Source organism: Eucyclogobius newberryi, unplaced genomic scaffold, assembly GCF_026437365.1.
Source record: "Eucyclogobius newberryi isolate DKJ021-1_F unplaced genomic scaffold, fEucNew1.0.hap1 SCAF_22, whole genome shotgun sequence".
Taxonomy (NCBI): Eukaryota; Metazoa; Chordata; class Actinopteri; order Gobiiformes; family Gobiidae; genus Eucyclogobius; species Eucyclogobius newberryi.
The window spans coordinates 14,768,521-14,786,455 of NW_027315857.1; positions in this window are offsets into that span (position 1 = coordinate 14,768,521).

Below are 17,935 nucleotides of genomic sequence, written 5' to 3' on the forward strand. Positions count from 1 at the left end.
TTATAAATCAGAACTTTCAAGGGGAATAATATTTAAATGACATAAAAGTATTCATTATTTAGACAGCTGCTCTGCTAATTACATTAAAAATAAATTGGAAAGAGAGGGTAATTTTATTTTGACAGACGAAGAAGAGGAACTTTGAGGGCATTTCGATTCTTCCTAACACCATGTCAAAGTGCCCATTATTCACAGGGAAATGCAGACTGTTGGAGAAGCGGTGGCAGCCATGAGGCCCACCATTTCCATGTGTTTTGGGACTGTCCTGTTGCTCTGAAATATTGCACTGAAATCAACAAAGAGCAACAGACTATATTAGACTTTGCCATTCCATCTGATTTCAGAATTATGTACTTGGGCCTAAAAACCTTGCCATGGACACATTCAATGGATATATTTGGAGCATATTGTTGGCAGCAGGGACAAAGGCCATCCCCAAAAGACACAATCTGCACCTATAATCAAAGACTGGACAGACACTATATTTAAAAAAAAATAAAAAATCACATTTGGACTCAATTTTGGCCTCGGAAATTTGGAGTTGAAAAAGGTCAATGTTACTGTCCAAAGTCCAAGACTGCAGTACAATGTGCAGCTGTAGTACAACGCCTGTAGACTAACGGAGAAAGACATTCAATAAAAAAGGTCAATAAAAGAAAGAAAAATAGTTATATGATATGGTGCTGCAGTACAGGACAATGTGTGCAACTCAAATAGGAAGTCGCCAACGCCATTAGAGCCATGTAAAAGATAAGAGACGAGCTTAAAGAGCAGGACATTGTAATTACTGAGCTAAAAAACACAGAAGGTCAGAGTCAGAGCTTTGCAGAAGAGTGAGATACAAATGGCACAACAAGCCGCACTCCTGAAGAAACTGGCCATCTCTATCATTTACCCCCGCATTAGGAAAAGCAAGGTTTAAACCAGCATGTTCAGCAAATATCTGTACTAGTGTTTATTGAATATGTTTAAAAAGATATGTTTCATTGATTTTTTTTGAACATACTATTTCTTTTAGATCTGTGGTTGTAAATGCTGGTTGGTTGTTATTTTGAAACACTGCTCAGAAGCTAATGCCTAAACACTTCCCATGGCCTGGATGATCACAAGCCCAGAATGGAAGGGCATCTGATGTAAAACTTACGTCAACTATACAGGCAGTTATTTTTTGGATGGCAAAACTCGTGGCATAGAGAAAGAATCCAAAAATATTACCAAGAGACCTGCGTTACAGCGTTAATAATGTAGACTCAGAAAGGAAGGCGAACAGGGTTTGAATCCAGCATTGTTTAAAAAAGTGTTTTATCGTTCAATAAAAATCATCTTACTTATGTTGCAAAGCAGAGAAAAACTCATCTTTAGTCAAACCAGCCTTGAGATCTTCAGTCACTTGAATGAATCGCATTTAATTCTCATGAAGAGCAATTCTGTTTAATATCCACAGGCTTGTCAGGGTTCTTTTGGGAGTTATTTAAAGACATGAAAACAAATATTTATTTAGCACAATTTAACAGAATGCCAGATAGTGGTGTAGTGGGTGAAGCAGTCACCCACTAACTGGAAAGTAGCTGGTTCAACCCTTCCCATTGTGCACACTGTCATTATGCTGCTGGGCAAATGCTTCACCTATTTTGTTTAAAAAAAACAATCATATTGACCATCAAAATGCAGGTTACATTTTTAAATGGAATTCCTCTTTGATGCCCCTTTCCAAGAATGACTAATAAGTGAAAGAATGATGAGGAGATGCTATTGCTTTGTCTGTGTACAGCGTTGCCAGGTCCAGTTTCCTGCAGAATTGTGAGGTTTTTTAAGAGCTGTCGTGGTTTGATAATATTGTGTGTGTCCGAGGGTGGGGCCAGAGCAATTTTCCATTCTTTTTTTGCCATTCAAGGGGTAATAATGACAAAAATGAATGTTGTAAAATGTTTTTGCATTATCTTGATAACAGTATTGGATATATTAATAATACATCAGTAATGTGCTAAAATGGTCCTTTAAATATCTTGGTTGATGTTGAAATGTGAATAGACCATTAAAAAAACAATCATTAAAGAGCAGAAATATCACTTTATGTCCTTGTTTTGAAAATATCACACTAGGTGTTTCTGATTCTTTTTAGGTACTTTTTTTTTTATAGTTTTAATAGGTTGCGTTCATGTTCTAGAGGTTATGACATTTGATGATGTCATAACCTCAGATCGGTTTCAGTCATAAAACTAATTTGTTGTCACTTCTATTTTAAAGCCGTCACCACATGCTGTATCCCATGTTTGCTGTTAGATAGTCGCAAACTCATTCTAAAATCTCATTTCTACCATTTGCTTATTGATGCAGCGCAACATGATTTGATTAAAGGGGTAGATTCATTGTTTGGTTGATAAAAGCGTGATCTTTCTATTTTTGCCGAGACACCTGCTACTACTCTACTGTGGTCACAGAGGACTGAAGTGTGGCTGGTAGAGCTGCCTCCGCACTAATGGATTTTCCCCTGAATTATTGTTTAATGTTTCAGCCAAAGAGGCGGCCTTGCCGTGAGTGAGGAGAATGGTTGCTAATAGCTTGACACATGACTGTAATGTTAAGGACTTCAGTATTTCCTTCCCCTTCCATTTTGTTCAGATTGGGTTTAAATAATTTACAGTAGCCTATCTTGTCTTCGTTTTTTAGTTGCTTGCAGGTGAACAGTTGCTTATGGGCCCTACCAATATGACCACGACCAGTGAAGTAAATAATACAGTTTAACTCTTCATCATGGCACGTGATATACCATAATAGGCTGCAAATAACTACTCTATGATTATCACTTTCTCTGTCGTCATTAAAAGTCGTCTTCACCTCATAATATGGCAGTTATGATATCCTAGTCCTGCCTGAGCGATCCTTTCGTTGAGCAAACAAAAGAGAGTTGACCTTTGCAGGAAGCTCTTGGTGAGAGGGTGGATTTGCACTGATAACTGCCACGGGGGATACAGCAGGTGCTTGAATAATAGCAGTCCTCCAGAGGCTCTGGATATAAAAGGCTGTCGTCGGCTTCCCCTCACAGCACTCAGCCGGAATGTGTGGTTACCCCCGGAAACAGCGCAGACCCGAACACTGCAATCTGAACACAAATAAAGCCATTTACAGTTACTTGGCACGAGCCAGTCAAAACATTTGGTCTTTATAAGAACTACTATTGTTGTTCTAAAACAGCATTTCCGATCTCAGTCCTGAGGTTGTGTGTTGGAGACGACAAGTGACACGCCCCACACCACAAATATCATGGCACGTATTTTGTGGCATTTAAATTGTTTGTATTAGTTGTTGCTGGTGTCGCTCTACCTCACTCCATCTCTCCACAGGAGAGATAAACTGGACATAACGCTCCTGTTAGTTTTTTACTTTACTCCTGGTTTGCTTTGGTGGGAAGCTAATGCTACTTTACCTACATTTGTAAGGATCTTAAATCATAGCGCCTGAAACTATGTCCTGTTGAGTGTGACTTCTGTTGTGAGTGTGACTTCTGATGAGTGTATTTTGTTTTTTAACCAAGGCACTACTTGATGAGTGAAAGAATGTTTTCCCAAGGGGACAATAATATATATTGTATTGTATTGCACTACAGCCCCAACTTGTCAGAGTTAAAGGTCCAGAGCACCATTCAATGCTAATAGGATATTAGATTCAACACAGAAGGTATTTATCTTTTCGCCTATTTTTAAAGTTTAATGTGTAATCACTGCAAATGGGGCCAAGCCAACAATTAGTATGCCTATTACTTTAATATAATTAAGTATTTATGTAATAAAGTTACTATCAGCACAGCCAAGCCTTTTGTGGCCGGACGGAACACTGAATCCTTAAGTACTGCTGCCCTCCACAGTCCTATTTAAAGATTGTTCTAGACTTTGTTAGACTGGATCGTAATGAGCAGTGTGAGATGGATCTGAATTTAAAAGTAAATAGAGAGATTCAGCAATTTGATGCTATAATTGTAACTGCTCCACACACAAGACTGAAGCATCTGCGGCTGACTTCAAACTTGAGATGCCTGGAAGTGACGCTACTGAAACAGAGGGAAATCTGTCCTACAGTCTGTCCTTTGTTCAAGGATACATGAAAAAACACATTTCCCTTTAGAAGCACTGGTCTATTTGGAATGAACCGGAAAGAAAAAAGAACACTCACCATCGCAAGTTTCTTTGACAAATCTAGAATTGACCAACTTCATGTGTGGTATCTTTTTAATATAAATGATACATAGAATGAAGCAGAATCCATGTTGATAATTAGACAGGTTTCTTCCAATCCAAATACCAGCACTTGAATGTAGTTTGTTTCATTCACAATCAGAAATCAGAATAAGTGTAGTTGTCTTGAACTCTGACCAAAGTGGAATCCTCTTCTCTTTGACTCACAAAACAGCCCAATCAGCTGATAACTGGAGTTAGAAGCAGCCATTAGCAGCAATATTGATCCACTAAATGAAGACAATTCATTCAAGCGAGAGGCAGAAACAATCACGTCAAATGCACAGTGGAAAAACAGACAGAGGTGCACAGTCTGGGCCATGCGAGTCCTTTTAGCACACAGCCAGTAACACCATAATTGGTTTCTCTTAACGATTTTTATGGAGAATATTCCCTTGTAATGGGACGAAGTGGTTGACTGGAGATGGACGCTTGAGGTTTGCGTTTGCACTGATGAGCTTTTACGGAAACATAATAAGCTCTTTTTCACACTTTTAGATTGTTGTGTTTCTATAAATGGCATTTGAGAAACACAAACATTTGTTACTATGGCACGATAATCTACTGTTTTTTTCTCCTAACCTTTTGATGCTTGAATGTGGCCAAAGAAAGTGACCAAAGCTACAGGCAAAATGTGTGATTATAATGTCGTTTTTAAACTCAGCACCTCGGCTTCTGCATCCAGAAGTCCAGCTCTCGCAGCGCCCCTCCAGAGCCCCCCTCCGGCCCCCCTCCAGCCCCCCTCCACCACCACGCCACGAAAGGCAGAATTGTTTTCACCTCCGAGGGGTATATTCCTATCTCAGCTTTCTCTGCACCTCCTACGCATCGCCCGCGGTGCAAAGTAAGGAACTATAAAAGTAAACTTACTATACTTAAGGCAACTTTTTAGGGTACTGTGTATGTATTTTACTTATATATACCGGAATTATATCAGTTTTTAAGATCTTTTTGCTATCTTTCTACTGCACTATATTTTTTAACTGGACTGAAAAGAAAATAGAACTCTGACTCTTGATCAACCTTTGGAAGTACATTTTTAAACAGGTACTGCAACACTTTTTTTTGCTTCTGAATCTGTACTTTTACTTAAGTGACTAAATGTAATACTTTTCCAACCACTGCTCATCGCTCATCATTCTCTACTGATTACAAGCACCAATTAAATCATTACATTATTCATAATTATACATTACTGATTACCCTCTAATGTGGATTGTCTTGGGGTCATGAGGCGTAGCTATAAGCGATACACCCCCCTCGATCACCAGGGGCCCCCAGAGAGCAGTCCTTTGGCTATGACAGGCTCATTACAGTAATTACATTTCATTCAGGTCTCTATATTCACAGTAGATTTATATTGTGAGACCAATTTATTGACATACTGTTCTCATGGGTTCAGCTACTGCAACAACTAACTGGAATTTTACCATACTCATGTTTACTGGTGGATTATTATTGTCATTCTTTATCATATAGTTTATTATATAGTATTATAAGTGCAAAGGTAAATAGAAGAAGGGGTGGAGTCTGTTTGGAAAGCCTCTTGCGATGTTTGCTTGGGGCCCCGAGGCACCTTTGGGTCACAGACGGCAGAACGGAGCCAATTACGGACTGGAAACAGGCGAATAATTAACAATCTTTAATGGCACAGAACAGAAAAATACAAAGTCTCTTGGTTAAGAGTGACAAAAAACAAACAATCCTTCCAGCGGTGGGCAGCGCCAGCAACCGCGGAGTCAGAGGGCAAACTGTTCCAGATCAGGTCTGTTCCAGGTTCGGTACAACTCAGCGTTGTTGAGGATATTATGCGAAAGGGTCATCTCAGGACGGTCCAGGGTCGACGACGGCAAACAGGAATCATGAGGAGTAGGCAAAATACAGAGTCAGGGTCCAAAAACAAGAATCAAAATCTCAAAACCTGGATAAGGGCTCGATAGCTGGGGCCGACCAGGTAACGCAGACAATCTCGCCCTAATATACCACACAAGCAGATACAGCAGTGAACTAACGCACAGGTGTGGAAGCCTGTGATGAGCTGAGAGACAAGGGGGCGGTAACGAGAGAGAGAAGGGGCGGTCACCAGAGAGACAAGGGGGCGGTAACCAGAGAGGAGACAAGAAGGGAGGAGGAAACGAAGAGAAGCAGAGACAGAAACACCGTGAGGAAAACAAGACTAACTATACATGCGTTTGCACATCCGGGAACTTGTGCAGTGGCAACCGAGTCCGCCATTTTGAAAGGGGCACAACAGAACGTCTACTACATACGAAATCCAGGAAATATGAGGCCAAAATGCCAAAAACCTGCATAATCTGTTAGGACATTGCTCTGTTGACTGACCAAGAAATGATAGCTTTGTCGTGTACTTAAGTTTGCCGTTATCGTCTAGAAGAATCAAAGTATTGGTAGCTCATTATGCCGTAGAAAAGGATGCAGACGTGTTGTTTTTTATATATTGCGTGCCCCTTTTAAGATGGCCGCTATGGGGAAGTCCCGGCTGTATGACGTCACCGCAAACGCATGTATACATCACCAGACAGACGGTGACCATGACACTTTGTAGTGCCATTAAATCATATTACGGTAAAACCTTCAGTGGTTTGTAAATTTGACTGGGCAAACGTTTCCCAGCACAAAATCTTTCTGATATTCTGACAAAATAAGTCCTGATGCCCGTCTCCATTTGTCCAGCTTGGATCTATCATGAAAGCAAGCTTTGTTGGTCTTGATTAAGGGACTCATTTGTCTGGCCTGCCACATGTGCTAAGTTTCACCTTCTTGACTAATGAAACAGGCCTGGGGGCGGCCATTCTCACTCACATGCCTTAATTAACAAGCGGCTTCCATATGGATTCTACTGGTACCAGAGTTGTTTCTTTATTACGATAAACCTCACGGAAATTATAAATGAGGTTCTAGACGAAGAAAAGAAAACAGCATAATTGTCTTTTCCATTGTAACTCACAAACTCACAAACTTGGAATAGCATTTGGGCATTATATTCCTACTTTTAACACTTCTTCAGGGGTATAACATTGGGATAAACAATAAACCATGCACCAGTCTGGCCTTATGGCTTTGACAGATGCAGGGAATGTTGAACACGTATTTCTTGTGAGCCAATATATTTCACAAACACAAGCCAAGGTAATTTTGAACCTTTCCTTTGTGCCACTTCCATCAGCTTGTCCAGCACATGCAGAGAAATGGTGTTACAATGAAGGCGCACAATGCAAGGGCTCATGACACGACAGATGTATGCATTATATTTTCCTTTTAGTGGTTTGGTAAACATTAAAATAGGTGCAAAACCAAATCCCAAACACATGAGTCATGATTTACATAAAAACGTGTCCTTGGAAGCGACTCAAATGACAGGCAAAGAATAGGGCAAAGAAGGAGCATTTGTAAACGTGAAGAATCCAACAACACTATTTTTATCTCCATGGCGATGATGTATCTTAAAAAACAGCTGCGTTCCCTTGTGTAACAATGGGACGTGGACGGCTTATTCTAATGTACAAGCTGCTAGTTAATGAAGTACATTTACAAAAATTGCTTAAGACATGTTCAATCAGTTTTGTTAATGGGTATTAAATTGTAGATTCAGGCGTATAATCAAATGAAAGAAAATGTTATGCTACTACAAACGTTATTAAAGTTAAAAAAAAAACACTTTGATCATAATGAATTGTATTAGTACATTTAAATAGCATAAGCAAGAATATAATGAAACTAATATGTGCTAGTGTGAGCATTTATGCAGGTCGCTGTGAGAAAGCAAACATGTAGCACCACAGAAAGGAATTTAGTCTTATTAATAAAAATAATAATGATGATAATGACACTTTACAGGCTCGTGGAATCCTCTCAAAGCGTTGCACTTTTGTCATTATTCAGTCACTTCACACTTGGTGGTGGTACACGACTGACAGAACACAGCACTTTCATACCCGGCGGGGTGGAGAGCAGGAATAACCGCCGACAAGTGCTCTAACCCCTGAGCCACTGTAAGCCACAGTCTTCAATGGCCTTTATAATTGTGTGACTGTTAATTTGCTTTATTCAATATAATAACTGTTCGATTTTCTTGATTTATTTGGTAATTTTTCCCATTTTCTGGATTCTGGAATGTCCTAAAAACCTCTAATGTCAAGATATTCTCCAGGCTTTTCTATTCAGGCCACAAGGTACTGTTTGTGCCTCTCAGAAGCCTGGGTAGACACTTAGACTTGGAGGAAGATGAAGTGTTATTGCCACCATGCACAAAGTAAGAAAAACTAATTTACCAAAACCTTCTCATCAATTATGGAAAAATATGTTGCTTCCTTGGATCAACATCATCTCGTGTCTGTTGCGTGCACAACATTGTAAGTTACCAGTTTTCTTTTCTTTCTTAAATCCTGCCGCACTGTGTTGTCTGATCCGACCTCTTTAACATAATCCTTGTCCTGTGGCCGTTGTTCTTGCTGCTCGTGTTGTTGGATCAATGGTAGTTTCTGGTGCTGCTTAAGATAAGATACACAAAAGAATCCTAGGCCAAGGTGAAATGAGTGCACACAGCCTTCATGTGTTAAGTGTAAGTGTGCACTGTGGACTGGATAATGGAACTTTTCGGTTAAACCTATTTAACATTTTTTCATACAAAAGATTTGCTGGTAAAAAGTGAGGAAGGAAGTGAATTATATCAGTTCATCCATCATACCTCTTAACCAGCAAGAATAGCTCTCGTTTATGACCATAATAATCAGATTGTGATGTGATCTCTGACCATCTGCTGTTGTGGTGTATTTATCTTGTGAGTTTTTCTGTTTTAACAAACACAGGCCGCACCGGCAGCTCCAGCAGATGGTCAGGCCCTTCACCTTTGATGCTGGCCACAAAACCACGACCAGAGCAGTGAGCATCGAGTGTATGTGTGGACACGTGTCTAGAACTACACAGGACATCCAGGACGCTCGTCCAAAGCATCTGTCTTCAAGATGCATATGCGTCCAACTTGGGACGTCAGGTGCAAACTGGACACTGCGGTGCAAACATCAGATCTTGCTGAACTCTCGATGAATTTAAACCGAGCTCTAAGAATCGTTTACGACCACTCTGGTCATCCTGGCAGAGTCATGTTTGAGCTTATTCCCTCTGGAAGAGACATAGATCCATGAAATGTACGACACCTCGTCACGCTAAAAGCTTCCTTCCACAAGCCGTCACAAGCTTGAGCAATGCACTTTGAAATTTGATCTGCCTCTTTAACTACTGTGTGTGTATGTACATATATATCTTAACAATTATCTTATTATTTAACAATGTATCTTTTAACAATAGTGTCAAAAGGTAGTACTTTTAGTGTTTTGAGACTTTTGTAAGGGGATGAGCCTATTGTACGTGTTTTAGTGTAGGGGAAAACGGAGCACCTGGAGGAAACCTATGCAGACACAGGCAGAATATGCAAACTCCTCACAGAAGGTTGTGGTTGGTTTTAATGTTTTACATACCGAATCATTATACAATTGGAAATGTGAGCTGTGTTTAAGAAAATTGAGTTTCATTCCGTTACAATCCAAGAAGAGCAGCTTCAGTTCATTTAGATTAGATAGATTCAGAGAACATTTGCTTTGCTCTTGATCCTGTTTGGATAATTAAAGTTAATGTGATAAATAATGTGATAAATCTTGTCAGAGTTGGGAAGCAGATGGATCAGTCCTGCGATGTACTGACTAGTCCCTCCGTAACAGCAGTGAAGCCCAACATTTGCCCCCTGAGAAGGCAAAACAAAGCTCTCACAGGGTGCGAGTGGTTGAGTGGTATCGCCCTTCAGTGTCAGACAGCAGACAGGCTCAAGCAGCAGGCCGACCATGGAAAAGCAGTTTGGAGTCTGCTTTCTCCTCGTGAACCCTGTGATGGAGGCGGCCGCGCACCATTAAACACACAGCCTTGTTCACAGGAGAGAGAAAGGCATCGTTTTGTAACGTCTTCGTGCTCGGCCCCCAAAGCCGCTTGCACAAAATGTAAAACGGCTTGTTTACTCCAAATTGTAAGAAAGATCGAGAATTGTAAGCAGATCGAGATATTAGATTACAATTTCATCACAATTCTATCTTAATATTTATGATTACATGATACTGGTCTAAACTATTTGAGTGTTAACATTCAGAAGCGTGGACAGAGGCCTGTGCTCCTCACATTGTCACACAGTTCATTATCCTTACATGGAAACTGACTGCATCTCTTTGAAAACATTTATGCTTGACTGGCTGCACTTATTGGATCTTTTCTCTTCTGCCTCTAAGAGAATCACCTTTTAATCCTTTATAGGTCACCTCTTTCTTTTTAATCCCTTTGGTTGTCTTGAGGTTTAGGTTTAACCAGCGAACTTCTGACCCATAAATGTGAGATGAAAAACCTTTTTATGCAATAGACTAGGACAGAATAGGAAAGAATAGGATAGAATAAGACAGAATATGATAGAATAGGATAGAATAAGATAGAATAAGGACATTTCTATGGACAAAATTTGTAAAGCTACAGTAATCAAAGGATGTTATGGTTCTGAATTTCTGAATGATGATTGTAGTAGTAAAATTGTAAATACATTATTGTTTTCCCTAAAAAATGAATGGGTTTGAATCAAGATCAGCATACATATAATATTCCGCCTCATATACTACATATATTATTAAAGGTGCACTATACATTTCTCGTGAAGGTTTGACATGTGTCTTCATGGAGATGTTATTGCTTTGGAATGTGTCCTTCATTTATCTAACTTTAATAATACATTTATGACCTTAAATTTGACCTGATTTTAGGTATCAGAACTGAATTTCAGACGGGTGGCACCACTGTTTTGTCTGATACACTGATACATGCGTTTAATGCCACACTTTGGAACATTCCAGGCACTAAACTGTCCATAGAGAAAGGTTGGAGCCGGACTCTAAACCACTTTTTAATTAATTTGATCTATTCCAACTACACATTTACAGTCACTGCAGTGTCGTTTCATAGTTTTCCTCTTATTCAATACTTGAATACTGTCACCACACTTTTCAGAACACATATCTGCTCTTCTAACTGTTTTTGTACATCATTTACTTGAGTTTTTTTGAACCTTCACTTCCCAACATTACAACCTTCTTATACACGTTGTTCTTCTATGTCTTCGTCGGTAAGTTGACTTTACATTACAAGAAGGACAACACAAAAAAGGAGAAAGTATGTATTTATTTATTTATTTATTCAGCGCAATGTTCAGGCACGGCTTTGGAACAGCTTTTTCAGACGGCAAAGTGAAGACCTCAGTCAATCAGAGCTCTTACTTCTGGGTGGGAGAAATATACTAAATATGAAATGCTGACTGCTCAATCATTCCTGGACTGTGATACCAGTAATATATGAGACAATTGTAATACATTTCTACAACAACTAAAGCTTTTACGTAGTAGCTGTAACACGGGGAATCAGAAGGTGTTTAGACTGTTGCAGTTCATTTCGTGGCACAGTTTAAAACCTCCTTGAGTTCTACCTTGATCTGTTTCAGAGTTAATGCCAGCGGATAAGGGAGGACAAGGATAAAGCGGAGCGTGTTTACTTACAAAAACTGTAATGAAACCTCTTTGGGCCTTTAAATCTCTTTACAATCTCCCCAAAGCACTGAGGCTTTTAACGTGTAATTTATCTCCTCTGCAGGAAGAGCAAGTATGAGCCGTCCACATCAGTGCAAACTATCAGTGAAAATATTTAAGTGCCAAAGTACAATATCGCAAGAAATATCAGAATGTATATTATTTTAGTGAGATTATTTTCTTTTTCTTGCCATACAATGCAATGGTTGAATGCAAATAGTACATTGTGATTGTTAGTAACTTGCTGTAATGCTATTTTTTCTTAGCAGTTGCACATTTAAGTGTATTTTGTGTATTAACAGTAATATTGATGAAGCAAGTTGCAGTGATTTTACATTGACCAAATGCAATATTTCTCAGTCCAAATACATTTTTCATCGGAGCCCATATTATGTAGGGCTCTTTTGAGACTAGAGTCCATCCTACATCTCATCCAGGCAGTTATCTTTTTTGTTCCTCTCTTTACTACACCTACAATTATGACCAATGTCGCAGTGAGCTCTAGGTGATGAGGCCGCCAGCTATAATTATTACTATAATTACATTGGACACCGTAACCATGGTGAAAGAGGTGTTACACAAAAGTAGATTTGCAGAGTGCTAACTGGAAATACAGTGCCCCGCAGCGAGGGAGCTCACACAGGCAAACAGAGCGATAAAAGTGACTTAGGGCGGTGTTAAGAAGCTGTCTGCACGATTGTGTTGTAGAAACCAGTTGTTTTCACTGAACAATGATAAATAAAGCTCTGTTTGCTTTTATGTTGTGTTGTGTTGTAAAAAGCGTTAGAAAGCTTGTGAGGACGGGTGTAAAAATATAGATAATCAATACGTAAATTGAACTTAATAGATTGTATTCCAACTTCTTCCATTGCATCTGTTTCATCAATTTAGGTGTGTTGCTACCATTTAATACAATGATGTATGATCAATACTTTTAAGTTGTTAATGTCTTTTAGTTAAAAAGGGACTTTTCTGTACTGTATCGTTCTATTTGTTTTGTCCGCACACATTTCCTTTTGTGGGACAATAAAGTTTGAACTTTTGTATTAACCCTGCATGTTATAACAGTGTTCCCTAAACGTTGGATTTTGATTGATTCATGGATGTTTGAGTAATCCTCCATTTGAGGGTTGAGCTCTCAGAAAATTCACAATTTTTTTTGGTAAATGTTTTGGTCCATTAGGCCTTATTGGACAGAACAGTGTAGTACAGAGCTTCTCAAAGTGTGGGGTGCGCCTGTTTGGGGGGGCGCAGAGCCGTCCCAAGGGGGGCGCCAGACGTTTGAGGACATGTGCGCACATTACACGTGACATGTGCACACATTACACGTGACAGATGTGTTTTAAGCAACAGATTAACGCCCAGTACCAAACACTGGGTTCATCTCTAAATACGAGAAAGCAGTGGAGGTGTGGGTCAGACTGCGGGCGCGGGGATCAGACTGCGGGCGCGGGGGTCAGCCTGCGGGCGCGGGGGTCAGCCTGCGGGCGCGGGGGTCAGACTGCGGGCGCGGGGGTCAGCCTGCGGGCGCGGGGGTCAGACTGCGGGCGCGGGGGTCAGACTGCGGGGGTCAGACTGCGAGGGTCAGCCTGCGGGCGCGGGGGTCAGACTGCGGGGGTCAGACTGCGGGCGCGGGGGTCAGCCTGCGGGCACGGCGGTCAGACTGCGGGCGCGGGGGTCAGACTGCGGGGGTCAGCCTGCGGGCGCGGGGGTCAGCCTGCGGGCGCGGGGGTCAGCCTGCGGGCGCGGGGGTCAGCTTGCGGGCGGGGATGATTTTTTTATCTCCTGAGTGGGGGCGCACCAGGAAAGGTTTGAGAGGCCTTGGTGTAGCGTGAAATGGGAATGAGAGAGGGAATGTAGCAAATTGTCTGAGCCGCATTTGAACTTTCGACGTACGCGTACTATTTACATCGAGCGCCGCACGACACGCAGCTAATTTTGACATGTGAAACAAAGAAAACGGACCTATTAGTCATTGTCCTATTATTAAGCTGTTTTAGATCAATATTGCGGTTTAGAGTGAAAAGAATATTGAATAAAGATCTACGTATATGTATTTTAATGTACACATACACACGATATCGCTAAAAAAGTTCGTAAGATTGTTTTCGATTTGACATTTTACACTGTCATATTTGTACTCAAGGTTGTAAATTGGTTGGAGCCAGAGGTGTTTCATCATTTTCACATCCAGGTTTGTTGTTCCTCTGCTGTCTCTCTGATCTCAGCTGTGGGAGACTTACTAACACATAGTCCATCACCGCAGCAGCTCTCACGTGGTAGTCCATGACAGCCCCTCCTTCATCACCCACTGGTACATACGTCCGATACACAGCAGTCATTTGAGCAGGTATTAACACTGAAAAAATACCTATCATATTGAGCATCGAGCAATTTCCCTTGTATCAAAATTCTGATTGAGTTTCTGAATGATCGTTAGCATTACTGTGGCAGAATGACTCCGCTTTGACCTCAAAGTTGTAATGCATGCTTATTATAAACGCATTGCAGTAAAGATTAGGATGCAAGGAATGTGCTTGGAAAGTAGGAAGTAACTGTGGAGCGCTACAAACTATATTTTGAGTAAAAATCTGGCACTGTAAAAATCTGGTGCCTTTGATGTGACATAAACAGTCAGACAAACACTCACAGTACGTTTATCTTTAGTTATTTGGCGTCTTAAGATAAGATAAGATAATCCTTTAACCTTATTCCGACCACCCACTTTAACTTCTGACTGCTATTAACCAGCATTTCCGTTGGTTAACACTGGTGCTTAAGCAGGAATTCCATTGATTTTAAAGGAAAACTACAGAAAGGTTTGCTGCTAAATGTTTATGTGCACCAACAACCTTTCTCTGTGTGACTTGAATACGGTCTTGCAGTCTATAGATAATTTAGGCCTATTTGTTATTAGGATCGGCCCTATGCAAAAGGATACAGCCGGAGTCATGACGGGGTTGGGAACATTTTGATTAAAGGTCAATATTGTGACTTCAAATTACTTAATTTTTTACTCTTCCATTATTATTCTTTTACTCCTCACAGAGACAACTCCCCTCCTTTCGCCTCACTACGTTTTACACGGGCTCGCGGCTTCACATCTTGGTTTGGCAGCTGTAGAGTTTAAGAACAACACAAACTTAATAGGATTGTCAAAAATTCAGACAAATTTGTAGGGGCTCCTCTCCCATCCATGACAGAGCAACAGAGCAATGTCTCATGGATCTATCATCATACTCCCATGGTTGTACACTAAACAAACATGCCAGCTCTCCAGGAGGCTGTAAGCAGGAACAGATTTTGCTGCAAAAGCCATAACGAGGTAATCAAAGTCTGCAGTACGTACAAAACAATGTACGCATGTGTCTCTACCAGCTTGTAACAGCAGAGAGGCCAAACCAGTGCTTTGAGGTCTTTGCACTCTGGGACCTGCTCCATGTGGATAATACCTGATTTAGACTAAATATTGTCACGGATTTGCCTGAGTTAGCTTGGTGTGGACAGGGCCTTAGTTCCAACTCGTCACACGGCCTGTTTTCACACATCAGGAAAGAGGTACAGGAGCTGCAGATCCAGCTGCCCTCTAAAGCCCTATTTGGATATTTACAGGACTATCACCACTGATGCGAGATGCTTGACAATGGAGTGTGTTGGAAATGTTCTTTAGATTTATGCAACATATTTATTTCATTTGCCATTTTGAACATCCTGTGTATAATCTCCGGTCTTCTTGACGTATAAACAATATCTAATGAGTATTTAAACCAGGATGGGAAGGTCAGAATCTCCCCTGAGCCAGCCATTTCCTCAGCGCCAGCGTCAGGTTTTTAGCAGAAAATTGAAGTCAGTCAGGTGTGCTGTTGCCCCTCTCCCAGTGCTTTCATCTTTCACAGAAATACATCAGAAATATCCCACGTGGAGCAGAGAGCAGAAGGCTTGAATGGGCTGTTTACCCAGAAATGAGGATGTCAACATCCATTTCTGCAGCAATAAGATCAGAAATAGTCAAAGCATCAGAACGGGGACATGATGTAACAGGACTAGAGCCCATATAAAACAACCAGTCCACTGTATAGGAACACATTTTAATAGTCTACTAGATTGTCAGATTACCAAAGAATAAATGCTACCGAGGAAAAAACTGTGCATTGGATTTTCTTCTTCAGTCATGTAAAAAAATTGCACTTTACTGGATTTCTAACTCTTTTCACCCCAGTCAAAGTAAATAGAAAATAGCTTTACAGATGCGCATATAACTTTTCTGGTGGGGGGATTAGCTATTTGCTTGAGTCTATTAATTGCTCAAACATTCCTTGAATCATGCATTCTTACTGTGAATGGGCTCGCCTCTCTGCAGATTAGACCGGTAACTCATCCTGGGGAATTCACCCGATTGTCTCCTGGGAGATGCAGTGGTTTGCAATAGCATTTGTACCCCTGGGACTTTCCACATTTGGGCACGTCACAACCACAAACTTAAATAGATTATATTGTCATTTGTGTTAAAGAGCAACAGAAAGCAGCACACCAGTGAGTTAAAGGAAAATTATACATGATTTCCAGATTATTTTTTAAATTGAAAACTGAAAAGTGCATCGTGCAAAAGTATTCAGGCCTCCTGAGTCAATAAAGTCAAATACTTTATGGAACTGCCGTTTTCCACATTTACAGCTGCAAGTCCTTTGAGGTGCATACCAGCTTTGCTCACCAACAGACAAACATTTTTGCCCATTCTTCTTTGCAAAACAGCTCAAGCTCAGATTTGATAGAGGGCCCGTTCTAACGCAGGAAGGTGTTTTGTTATAAACCATTCGATTGTAACTCTGGCTTTATGTTTACGCTCGTTGTCCTGCTGAAGGTGAACCTCAGCCCCAGTCTCACATGTTTTCTTCAAAGATTGCCCTGTATTTGGCTCGATCCATCTTCCCATTAGCTCTGAGCAGCTTCTCTGTCCCTGCTGAAGAAAAGCAGCCCCACCGCATGAAGCTGCACCACCATGTTTGACAGTGGACATGGTGTGTTCAGAGTCATGTGCCGTGTTAGTTTTTATCTTTTAGCTTTTAGACCAAAAAGTTGACTTTGATCTCATCAGACCAGAGCAGCCTGTTCCACATGTTTGCTGCGACCTCCACGTGGCTTCTGACAAACTGTAAAGGGGACTTACTTTTAAAAAGGTTTTTAAACAATGGTTTATTCCACAAAGGCCAGATTTGTGTAGTGCATGACTAATAGTTGTGCTGTGGACAGATCCCCTGTCCATCAACAAACACCCCAAAAAACACAGAACAGCTGCATTTATACAGGTTAGACTCACATGAGGACGCTTTTGAATCATTAGTCAACATTAAACTTTTCAGCAATCATCAAGCAGTTTTTTTTATTTCTTTTTATAATTAGGAAATAATACAAATGTTTTCTTCCACTTCACAACTGGTTGAAACTTTGCTCTTTTACAAAAAATGCCAATACAATTTAGGTCATGACGTTACAAAATGTGGAAAAGTTCCAGGGGTACAAACAGCCTACTAGCTACTGTATGTTTAAAGTTATTCTCTGAAATACTCTCTGAAAGCAGGTAGCACATAACCTGGCTCTGCCAGATTGATATATGTATCACTCTGAATTGAGTTCAACACACTATCAATCTGGAAAAGCTCTCGCCCAAAGCAAAACGTCATGACGAATATTTGAATCTGATGGAAGAAGCTGAGAAATCAAACTGTTAAATCCAGTCAGAGAAAAATACAGACTTCTTCCCCGTTCTCAAATACACAAAGCACTTTTTTAAAAACCGAGTCCGTAAATCTGCTATAAATAAATCGTATTCATCTGGCAGAGCAGGGTTAGGTGGCAGACCCGCCACCAGAAATTTACATAATGAAACTCTAAGTTGTTATTTATTTTATTACATGGAAAATGTGTTTTTTAATACAATATTTAAAATAGCCGTCCTTGGTTTGTCTTTGCTTGTAGCGCTAGTCACAGTTGATTAATTTTCTCTCCTTTCTGTTTGAAGTAATTCAAGAGACACATTGACCTCAAATTAAGGCCAAGAAAATGCTATTTATTTTC